The sequence below is a fragment of the Eretmochelys imbricata genome, chromosome 12 (genome assembly GCF_965152235.1).
Source record: "Eretmochelys imbricata isolate rEreImb1 chromosome 12, rEreImb1.hap1, whole genome shotgun sequence".
NCBI classification, from domain to species: Eukaryota; Metazoa; Chordata; order Testudines; family Cheloniidae; genus Eretmochelys; species Eretmochelys imbricata.
In genome coordinates this window covers 35,863,575-35,875,768 of record NC_135583.1, presented here as the reverse complement: position 1 = coordinate 35,875,768, position 12,194 = coordinate 35,863,575, and the positions used below count along the sequence as shown (strand labels likewise).

The 12,194-nt window shown below is 41.8% G+C and overlaps 1 protein-coding gene across 1 annotated transcript in view; it reads left to right on the top strand.

The window, feature by feature from the left end:
* Positions 1-719: 719 nt before the first annotated feature.
* Positions 720-12,194, top strand: part of ZDHHC7 (zDHHC palmitoyltransferase 7) — a 39,719-nt gene continuing 28,244 nt past the window's right edge. The window contains exons 1-2 of the mRNA XM_077830918.1: positions 720-889; positions 11,457-11,538. The gene's annotated coding sequence lies outside the window, so the exon portion shown is untranslated. The remainder of the gene's footprint in view (positions 890-11,456; positions 11,539-12,194) is intronic.

Sequence of the window (12,194 nt, the reverse complement as noted above, 5' to 3'; positions counted from 1 at the left end):
GGTGCCTATAGATGAACACCTCAAACACTGAAATGAGTCCTAATTTAAACAGCCGTTCTCTCTGAAGGATCACACATACCAGTTGCATGTTAATCCTGAGTAAGTGGGGTGGGAGCAGGTATTGTTTCATATTCTCTGTGTATATATAAAGTCTGCTGCTGTTTCCACGGTATGCATCTGATGAAGTGAGCTGTAGCTCACGAAAGCTTATGCTCAAATAAATTGGTTAGTCTCTAAGGTGCCACAAGTCCTCCTTTTCTTTTTTCTGAAACCTGAGCAAGGTTGTTGTCCCTGAAATTTCTCATTGGAGCATGTAACGCAACAAGCTGTATTGCACTGCAATGTTTCCTGGTAACCCTGTGATGGAAGAGGCGAGTGCAGTGGAGCAGCGGGGCCGCACGGGGCAGGGCACTGCCCATAGCTCTTGAGAAGCTCTAGAGGCACGCCCCTCTGTGCCTAGATCCTGTTGCTTAGACTGGGCAGCTGGGGCGCATGCGCAGTGCCTACCTCTGGCCTCTCGCGCCCGCCGGAGAGTTACGCGCCGCCTCGCAGCCAGCCTGCCAGGGGGCGCACGCGCACTTCCGAGACGCTGCTGGAAACCGGCCGCGTTACGCATGCGTCTTCCCGTCAGCTCCGCGCGGCCGAGGCGCAGGCGCAATGCGGGGGGAATCGCGCTTCCGGCGCGGGGCCGCACCGCCCTCTCTCCGCGTTTCCGGGGTTCGCTGCTCCCGTCGCTCAGCGCCGCGCTGTCGCTGCCCGCAGAGCCCGGGGCGCCCGCCGGGATGGGCTCGGCCCTGGCGCGTGCCGCCCCGCGCCAGCAGGACCGGGGGGCCGGGCTCCGCGCTGCTCTCTGAGCCGCCGGGGGCCCGGCGCTGGGGGCCCGGCTGCGGTAAGTGCGGGGCCGGGGCGGTACCGCGCCCCGGGGTCTCCCTCAGGGACCCTCCCGGCTTCCGCCCTGCCCCCCTAGAGTCCCTCCTCCCCCCCCCCCCGCCGCCGCCGCCGTGCTCTGCCCCCCAGCGCATCCTCCTGCCCGCCGCCGCCGTGCTCTGCGCCTCGCTCCTCCTGGCCCATCTGCCCCCGACTTATGCCGCCGCCGCCCCCCCTCCTGTCCCCTCCCTGCGTTGCCCCCCAGCCCCTTCTCTTGTCCCTCCCCTGCTGTGCTCTGACCCCCTTTGCTCTGCCCCCCCCAGTCCCTCGTCTTGTCTCCTCCCTGCTCTGCCCCCCCGCCCCTTCTCTTGTCCCTCCCCTGCTGTGCTCTGACCCCCTTTGCTCTGCTCCCCAGCCCCTACTCTTGTCGTCCCTTCCCTGCTGTGCTCTGCCCCCCCAGTCCCTCGTCTTGTCTCCTCCCTGCTCTGCCCCCCCGCCCCTTCTCTTGTCCCTCCCCTGCTGTGCTCTGACCCCCTTTGCTCTGCTCCCCAGCCCCTACTCTTGTCGTCCCTTCCCTGCTGTGCTCTGCCCCCCCTTTGCTCTGCCCCCCCCAGTCCCTCGTTTTGTCTCCTCCCTGCTCTGCTGGCCCAGCCCCTGCTCTTGTCCCCTCCCTGCTGTGCCGTGCTCCACCTTGCTCTGCTGCCCCAACCCCCTCCCCCTCATCTTCCCCTGCCTTGCTGTGCTCCCTGTGTTTCCTCCTTATCTTGCCTTCTGTTTCCGCTTTCCCACTTAGCCATCCCCCATCTCTCCCTGCTCACTTTCCTTTCCCCACTTGCTTTTGGTCTCCATTTTGGGGGGTTCACGGCTTGCTCCCACAGCACAAGTTGCTCCTCTTCTAGAGTTCTCTTCCCTAATTGCTGGCCAGGGCTCTGTTGTTGCTTCCATTGTTATGGGGGGAGGCTGGGACATGCCTTGGCACTGAGCCCTCTCCCTCCCCACGGCTCAGCCTAGGGCAGTGTCTGCATCTCATTCGATCAGAGGGTCAGACCAGGAGGGAGCAGAGTTTAATCAATAAAATATCAAACAGAACCAACTTTTCGCTCCACCCCCACCCCCAAATCCATTCCCATTATTGGTGACTGCAATGAACAGAGTGTATGTTTGTGTGTGTGTGTGTGTGTGTGTGTGTGTCAGAGCTGGGATTTGCTGCTCTCTTTGGCTGGTTGAGTGTGCTGGATAAAATCAATTATATTCTCAGTTTCTGCAGCCATTGAATAAGAAATTAGTTTCTGAGTCTTTTAATCTCATGCTGGTGCTGCAGTCTAAATTGAAAAATAAAAGTACTTGAAGTAAACAGTTCTAGCATCACAATTAATAAAAATGGCAATATACTTCCCCTCAGTGTACTTACCCTGTAAGTAATAGAGATCTGAAAGTTCTCTTAAGCAATGCACTAGTGCTGAAGTAGGCAAAGAAGTTGTTGCAATTTCTTGGTGCACCACACATTCTGTTCCACAGTTTCTCAAATTTATCTGGGCAATGCTTATTGGTGGGCCACAGAGATCTAGCTTCTTAAATGGAGCTGCCTCTTTGTTTCCATCTGGGAGGAACAGAATACATAAAAAGGGGAGATTAAATTAAGAGCATGCAAATAAAGGGACATAATCCAAGTGGAAGCGAGGTGTCCACAATAAAATCATAATGTGAGCTACGCTATAAAGTTGGATAACCCCTGGGATGCCCTGCTTATTGTACACTGGGGTAGGATACACTGTACCATGGTATCTAGACCCCAAGTCATGACTTCATCACTCTTCTGTGGTTTGCTGGAGATATGAATGTATAAACATATGCCTTGATCCTGCAAATGCTTACGCATGTGCTTCAAGCACTTAAGCAGTCCCGTTGACTTCAATGGGATTACTTATGTGCATTCATAACAGGTTTAGAAGATCTTCTGAAATATTGGCTCAGTCAGGGGATGATGTATCTAATTTGTCAGATTTGTAGAAAAACACTGGGGCCTAGTGACTCATGACTACATAAAACTGACGTAAAATCCCTTTAGACTAGAGTTCAGAACCTGACAACCCTTTGTATTGAAGAAGCGCATGTCAAATCATCTTACAGTTCTGTCTCTCTAACTTGCTCACTTTGACTTTGATTTCAAATACTTTGTGCTGTGTGTATTTGAACCAAAAAGTTTTTACCTGTGTTTTATGACGGCATTACCTGGGTTACTCCCAAGGGGAATGAATTAATAGTCTAACACAGCAATTTAGGAACTGAGGTGCTGGTGAAGCATGGGAAAGAACCAGCAGATTTTGCATGTATGGCATGCTCAGAAGACAAAATGGTTGAGGTTTTTTTAATAATAACACTTATCACAGTGGTTTAGATTAATACTGACAATGGAATAACTTGACAGGCTTGTGAAAATAGTTCAGCTTTGATCTTTGTTGACTTATTGAGTTCTGAAAGGAAAGATCACTGCTGGGGCATATTAATTGACAGAAAAATGTGTTGTGTTATAAAGTACAGTCAGTAAATATGGCAAACCACATTCAAATGATGGTAAGGATTTAGCTTAAATTGATTAAACTTGGAAATGATAGAGCAGATATATTAAAACTTGTAATTTAGGATCTTGACACATCAACTTATTAGTAGCAAGTGGGGAAATTTTTCCTGGCCATTGGTGCAGAACTTAACTTTTTTTGAAAAGGCAATAGCTTTCTAGCCCTCAGGAATGGAACAGAGGGAGTCGGGTCTGCCTGAAACTGAAAAAATAGAGATCTGAACCAGCTAAGGCACAAATTCTACCACCAGTGCACAGCCCGGAGATGTAGTCTGTGCTGTGTTCTTCCAGGGTAAACGCCTCTATCCAGCTGCTCTGTCCTTTCTAATGTAACCCAACTATTTGAACTTCTACCATTTATTGGTTAGTGGATCTATGCAGAGGCAAATCTGCTACCCCTTCCGCCAAATCCCTGTTGTGATAGAGGTCCTATTGGAGGATGTTTTTTTGCATGGGTTTTCCAACTCCAGCTGTGGAAGAGTGGACTGAAATTTTGCTAGAAATGTAAACTGCCTATTTGTTTCAGTGGGTTATCAATTCTGGGCCTGTTTCTCAACTGCCTTACGCCTTGGCTAGTACTTTTACCTGTGTAAAGAGCTACCAAAACAGAAAGGTAGCATATTACACCCACTTTGCGCTTACTTTACACAGGTGTAAGATTGCTATAAAAGGTGCAAGTTAGTGGAGAATTGAGCCCTGTGTCTTAAACCTAAACTGCTATAAGTGTGGAACTTCAGGAGTTTCAGCCATCCCAAATCCTGTGTTGACTTTGAGCACAGGCAGTGAGTAGGTCACATCTTCTGGCTAATGCCTAAGCGAGGATTTGACAATGGCAAAACTATTTCTGAAAAGTTGTGGGGGTAGATGGACTTAATGAAACAACAATATTTTTAGCATGATAATAAATGAATGTATCTCAATGATAGCAATGTAACTTGAATGTATCTTTATGGAGATGCATTCTCAATACTTGTTTTTATGCAGGGTATCTCAGAGCTGTAGTTTATATAATGAGGGGTGACAACCTTGTGACCATCTAATGGTAATCTTACAAAAAATGTATTAATGGAAAAAAAATTCCAGATAGCTGTGTTAGTAAATCATATGCTTCTTTGGTAGTGAATTGTATTGTTTAGTATTCTTTATAAGGATGGACTGTTTTAGATTCAGAAGCAGGAGAAAGAACACAGTGGTTAGAAGACTACTGCTGTCAGCAGATTTTTGTCATTTCTAAATATAAAATATTTTCATTAGGAATATATTATAACTTTACAACACAGCCACATTTTACTCTTTCTTGTGTGGTAGTGGAAACATCTTGAAGGTCTTTTTTTAAAAAAAAGTTAAAGGCCTCATCCTGTGATGTCCTGGGCGCTCTTAACTTTCATTGACTTCAGTAGGAGTTGAGGGGTTTTGTGCCCTTCTGTGCTGAGCTGATAACACAGTTTTTTAACAATCATTTGTCTAGTAGTTTATGTACATGAAGACACATTCCCTGCTTCAAATAAGTTAGCCTAATAAGACAAGGCAAATGCAGTAGGCCAGGAAAACAGCTTAGTGAAGAGAATATTTATAAGGAGGAAGGAGAGATTGCCTGAAGTGGTTTAAGGTGGAGAGAGGAGAGGAATACTAGACCAGACATAGGGGACAGCACGGAAGAAGGTATGGAGCAGGCGGGTGGGAAAGGAGCCTGGGTAAGCCAAAGGGATCGAGGCCCAGATCCACAAAGGTATTTAGGCTCCTAACTTCTAATGAAATCAGTGGAAGTTAGGAACCTAAATACTTTTGAGGATCTGGGCCTAAGAGAGCATTGGGAGGAAAAGTGGAGTAGGGAGACAGAGGCAGAGAGAGAAATGAAAGTTAGATTTTTATAGGACTCTGTGGTGTGGGGTGAAGATAAAGAGGTGACATAGGGGGATGGATGATGTGGGCAGAGCACAGGGAAATGAAAGATGTCTATCAATGGCATTTGGACAGTCTGGAAAAAGTTGAGAGGCCAGAAAGGAAGAGGTTACAGAAATCAGTGTTTCAGGGAATGGTTAGGCTGAATGATATTCAGGAGAAGGAAGTTGACAGGTACTTAGACAGGGCTTTGGATATGGAATGAGAGAAGGGAAAGGTAGGAGATGAGATGTTCATAGATTTAAAATCGCATCTTAAACTTACCATGGCATCTGCAGACCTATGAAAAACTCAACTTGGGACTCCATGTTTCGCCTAGGTGTAGCAATAGAAGCACACAATGAATTTTCCTCTTCTTGGGTAAGAGTTAAAAAAGGAAGAGAAATTGACTATCTGGAGCTGGGAGGCTGTCAGGCATTCCTGATTCTTAAGCTATCCCTGCATACTATATGACACCTTTGCACTTGCTCTATTTTGTCCAGGCCAGTGCCTACCTGAATCTTTGGTATATGTGAAAGCAGACTGTGGGATACCCTAACTTCCACCTGTCATAACTTCTGGGTTGCTTTTACTATTTGTTTTGAGGCTGGATTTTGTGGAATCAGTGGCAGTGTACTTAGAAATCCCACATCCCTGCCTGCTAGAGCCAGTTTAGTACAGTTCAGGGTGCAGTGGAAGTTGTATCTTAGGCCTGGTCTACACTGGGGGGGTTCGATCTAAGATATGCAACTTCAGTACAAGAACAGCCTAGCTGAAGTCAACACATCTTAGATAGACTTAGAATCACTTTCTTTCTGTCCTCACGGTGCGGGATCGACGGCCGCCGCTCCCCCGTCGACTCCGATTCTGCCTCTTGCCGTGGTGGAGTTCCAGAGTCGACGGCAGAGTGATCAGGGATCGATTTATCGCATCTAGACTAGAAAGATAAATTGATCCCCGATAGATCGATCACTACCCGCCGTGTAGACGTGGCCTTAGGGCTTGTCTACATGATTCCTTAGTGCGCACCAGGAGGCATGTAAATTCTAATGCACACCAGCATATCATGCATGTCAGCAGGATCCACACAGCCCAGTTAGTGCAATAAAAGTTCCGTGGTATATATTAATGTAGTACTGTTTTGAAATGAGACTACATTAACATGCAGTAGGGAATTTTTAATGCTTGCAAGTAGAGTCCATATGGGGCAGTTAGTGCGTGACATGCTAGTGTGCATTAGAATTTACATCTTTGCTTGTGCAGACTAACGCACCACGTAGGCAATTCCTCTGTCAAGGTTTAACAGACTTCAGTGAACCATTTCAGGGACAAGATATGCAGAGATTTACATAAACTTAAAGCTAATTTTGTATTGTAAAGTTACCAGTTTGTTGCTAATAGGTGATATTTATAAATACCTAAGAAATGCTATATGATGATTCTAGCTTCGTTTTGCTTAATTGTCTGTTCAGAATTCTTGATGGCATGTCTTAGTGGCATTTGTAAGGGGTTACCAACATAGAGGCATGTGCAGTCACGTGATGAAGCTTTCAGTGGTCTTGGTACAGCTGAAGTAGCCATTTTTTAAATCAGCGATGTTTAACTATGTTGCTTTTTGGAAGGTTGGGGGGTGAGGAAACATTTCCTTTTTAAAGATAAAAGGGGAAACTTCCAGTATTTCTTTACTCAAATGCATGTACCTGCTGTAGAATGAAATAATATGAAGTGATGATAAGCAGAGACAGGTATAATAAGAGACTTTAGAATAATTCTCTAAATTGTACTGTGTAAATATACACTCTTACCAAAATTCACCTCTTGCTCTCAGAGATGTTTCAGAGTAACAGCCGTGTTAGTCTGTATTTGCAAGAAGAAAAGGAGGACTTGTGGCACCTTAGAGACTAACAAATTTATTTGAGCATAAGCTTTTGTGAGCTATAGCTCACAGAGATGATCATTTATATAAGGGTCACATGGGGAGGAGAGAGAGAATCCTTTTTGAAATTCAGTTGCAGAAAACAAAGTTATTCTGTTACTGCTTAGGCTGTTACAGTGTGACCTTGAATATTGGATACGTGGAGTAAATACACAATAATAGGTGGGTCAGGTGCTGAACAGTTGCTAGAGCCAGCCAGAGCTGATTTTTTTTTAACAAAGGGTCTTTTCTGAGTCTTACAGAGGTATAATGAAAAGGGACTTATTCTTCTACTAAAGTAGCCACTGATTCTGTCTTCGTAACTTAATCTCTCTGCACAGAGAGATTTTATATGATGCCTTAGCTTTGTCTGACAGCTTGAGGATCAGGATCACGTGTGTACCATTGTGAAGGTGAGTTTTATCAATGTCAGACAGCTGCTATCTGCTGTCCATACCTCCTATGGAATTGTATGCAGTATCACGTTCCTTCAGGTGTGAATTACTGCAGCGTTTAAAATTTTGACCTTTCAAAGACAATCTGTTGCTTTCAGTTAGCTAAAAGTCTGTTGCACCAATCCTGTGCTTTGTAGGTAACTTTGTCTTAAGACTCGGGTGGCTTTAAGTAAATCACATTTAAGCTTTACAAATTGACCTGTCAGAGTGTTACTATTGTGTTATAATACTGCACGTCTTGGCTTCCCTTCAGAGATCTATTGGTGGAGTTGTTAGCACCAACTATTAAGTAGAAATGTTGAAATAGGTTTTTCATTTGCAGTGTGCAACCACACCATGAATTTTATTTAAAATAAAAACTGTTCACTGTGTAACTTAAAAGGAAACCTAAAACAGAAAATAAACTTTGATTGCTGAAGTATTTTTAATCTTATTTGTATATTGAGTTTTTTTCATGTTATTGTAAGATCCCAGTGACTGGACTTTCCAGAATGATGCTATTTCTTATATATATATATTAAAAAAAAAAGTCTTCCCTGCTAAAGTTGGTCGTAAATCATGCTTTTTTTTTTTTTTTACTTTAGTGAATAACACATACACAGGTTGGGACATACTAGTTATCCCCCTTCGTTTTCCCAAAACCCCTTTCTGCTCTTATTGGAAGAAAGTTCTTGAGGACTACCTTGATGCAGTATCTGATATTAAATAGTGCTGCAGTCTTGCAGAAGCAGGATGTGAGGGAGAAAAGGAGTTAGCCAGCAACTATTTGTATGTAAGGAAATTGGAGACCTGGCTCAGTGCTGTTGGAAAATCTTAAGGTTTTTAAGTAGTTGGAATAGTCATTTGTGTAATAACACATTTTTTGTGATTATTAATTTTAAATGTTATTACATTGTGGCTTAATCTGCAATAACGTTGTTAAAAGTAGCTTTTATTTTGTAATCCGTGACTAAGCAGCCTGGGAGTCATTTGACTTAATGGCATTGTTATTCTGGTAATATGTCTGCAATTTGGGTTTACAGCATTTCACTAAACAATGGGATACAAATTATATGATAGATGGTATATTCCAAGGGAAAATCTCAGATGTGCTAAAACGGGTAACCAAACTGGAATCCAGTTTCAATTAATCATTTGTGAAAATGGTTATCATTCATGGAACATACTGTGCATCTGTGTTTTCTGACATGATAAAGATTTTGAGGATTTTGAGAAGAAAATGTTGTTTGGACTAAAGCTTAATTTTAGTTTAAGGCAGAATATTTAATTTCTTGAACTGTGTACTCAGAATGTGTGAAGAGCACTGGCTGACTGAAAATCACATGTTGTGACACACACACTGGGGTAAACAAATCTGTAGTCCTGGGCAAAGCTGCAGACAACCCTATTAGAACCCTTAGCACTTTATGTCTTCTGTGTGCTTTCCAAACACTAATTCTCCCACTGGAAGAGGACTATACCAGGGGAGCAAGGGACCAAATATAGTGAGCCAGCAGAACAGATAGGCCAGGGAGATAGTGGGTTTTTTGTTTTTTTCCAGAAAGGACAAAATGCATTACAGTTACAAATACACAACTGTTATCATTCTTCCACATAAGCAGCCGTTGATGTTGCGCAATTGTGATGGAGAAGTTAGGGAACATGGTTCTTATGGTAATCTCTCATTCAAGGAACTAAGTTTTAATAATGTAAATGTAGATATAGTATTTTTAAAAGTTTCACCCCCAAAGATTTGGGATGTGGCATCTTTGCACCAATGTCTATCTTTTTAGATTTATGAAAAATGGAAGTTTAGATAATGTGGGTAACCTTAGATGATCATGTGATTCACTTAACCAGCATTCTCCTTATCAACATCTACTTATGTTTACATGTTACTTTGCAGCAAGGTGATGGTCACAGTAATAACTAGTTTGCAGTGTTGTAACAGTGTTGGTCTCAGGGTATGAGTGACACAAGGTAACTGAGGTAATATCTTTTCCCAGACCTGAAGAAGAGCTCTGTATAGCTCAAAAGCTTGTATCTCCCACCAACACAAGTTGGTCCATTAAGAGATATTACCTCACCTATCGTCTCTTTCACACTAATTAATATTTAGTAAATATAAATTGAGAGAATTAGTATAACAAATATAAAAAAATAAGTGTATAGGCAAAACAAAAAATCCAGTAATCCCATACAGTTAAACTTCTGCTTAGCTTTCAGACTTTCAGAGGAATACACAAACTTGTGAAGAAAGAGGGGTAGAACTTGAAAGCTGTCGCTTCCTGTTTCTCCTGGAAATCTAGTTGCTTGTGTTTTCATTTTTAATAATACAAGAAAATATTGATGAAAATATGAGAAATTCTATGTAATGTGTTACAAAAACTGGCTTAATAAGGAATGGCTATTTTGGAACGGGCTAGTTTTACTGGAATTCTTTCACTGAAAATAGGTGGTGGCTTAACATTTGATAAAGCTGGTGAATAGGTAGAATATTTGTTACTACCAAGACTTATGAAGTTGAAGCTTCCAAATTAAATGGTATAACTGCCGTGTCAGGAAGCTTAAATTGGGTGCTGTGGACTAAACTGTTCAGAAATAAACTTAGTTGCTTTTCTAAACTTCTCAGATTTCTCTTGGCTGAACCCATACTATAAGGACATAGCACAAATTAATTTAAGAATTCTTATTACTATTAGTCCTCTTTTTTTAAAACAAAAAACAAGACAATTAATAACCTTTGATGGTAACCTAAAGGTGTTTAACTGCAAGCCATGTGTACGGTAATTGGTACTTGCACCCAACAGAACTGAGTTAAGGATGCTATAGATATTTTTACTCAGAGTCTCCTCACTGTTTTTATTCTACAGATTAACTATAAAAAGTAATATACTAAGGTGGCGTGTCTCAAACTGGACCACTGGTGATCTGTAGTGCACTGTAGTTAATAGTAGCTCATAGCTTCAAAAAGTACCTAGTAAAGTCCATTTTCTTCTGTCTTGCAACATGTACATTTAAACTCAGATCAAACAGTGAAACCATTGAGATTTTGATTGCAATGTCGATTTTTTTTTTGTCGAGCATATATTGAATATTAAGATACATATTTACCAATGTGGCTAATTACCATAGTTAAGAGAAGCTCTTTTGTTTAAATTTTCATTAGCATAAACTTTTGCATTTATTATACTGACTGCTTTGAATAAATAGGTTTGAATAATTTGTTTTATTTTCAGATTAACCATAAAGGGGGCATTGATCATTAGGGTAGGAAATAGTTCTAAACTTACATAGTAACTTACCCTTTGATAACATAAAATAGAGAATATGCTTGCCTTATCCAGCTGTTACCAAATGCCTTCTTGAGAGCTCTAACAAGAATGGATTGACTATTACTTTCTGGAGGCTGAAGCCCTTTAACACTCTATCTTATATTTTCACCAAACAAGAATAAAACTTGACAGATAAATGATGGAGGAATAGATCATGTTTAAAGTATGCGTATCTGGTCTGTCTAGAAAAATTGAAGAATTGCATAGCAGAACAGACTTTGTTAATTGTTTACTTCAGTTAGATAGTCAACACAGTTCCCGTTGTAGGGTTCTATATATTGATTCCATGACTGATCAGTCCTAAAATTACTTCATAATTGATATAGGTTTGCATACTATACTTCTTACACTTCCAAAGTCCTTCAGTTGTAATAGATTATGCAGACTTAAAACTATTTCCCCGAAGCAACAGTGCAGTTCTAACCAGTTTTTGACTGTCTTTTCAGATTACATCAGATACAACCATGTACATCTTAGAAGCCTGAAGGAAGGGCATGATGTCAGAATAACACACACAGCATTTGTTAGGTATGTTGGGTTTTGTATTATGCTGAAACTTTAACCTAGGCTATGTTTGTCTTTAATACAGTTGTTAAACATAAACAAAATACAGTAACTTGAAAATGAAAGGGTCTAAAGCTAAAGTAGTTAAAATATTAAAAGAATCAATCTCTAAAGCTCTCATTTGTCTTGAAATACAATGGGCTGGGTGAACCCTTGTTGGGAATTTTTTTTTGTATGTTTTTGTTTGATTTTTTTATGCTGCTAAAGCCTTGCTCCAGCTGAAAGATATTTATGGATGACTTCTCATTTCTGAGTCAACATGCCCATTTACAAGCCCTTTGAGTTTTACTGACTTTTGCTACTTTAATTTGTGTGCAACAGGTTCCAAAAGCTGTTGCATCTCTAAGCCATTATTGATGGGTAAACTTCCTGACATAATGCATTATGTCGTTATCCTGTTGCTGTCTCATAAAGTTTGTTTTGCCTTCAGTTCTTTGTGCCATGTTGAGGTTCAACCCCAAGTCTGAAAGCTTTGCTCCCTGCAAATTACGTGTTACTTCCTTGTAATATATTCCTTTGTAAAGATGCTTGAAAGATGTATTTCCGTAAGTAATCCTTGTGTATAGTCTTTTCTTGCTTTCCCGGGAAGTCATTTTTGTTTTCTTAACTTAAATTCCAGT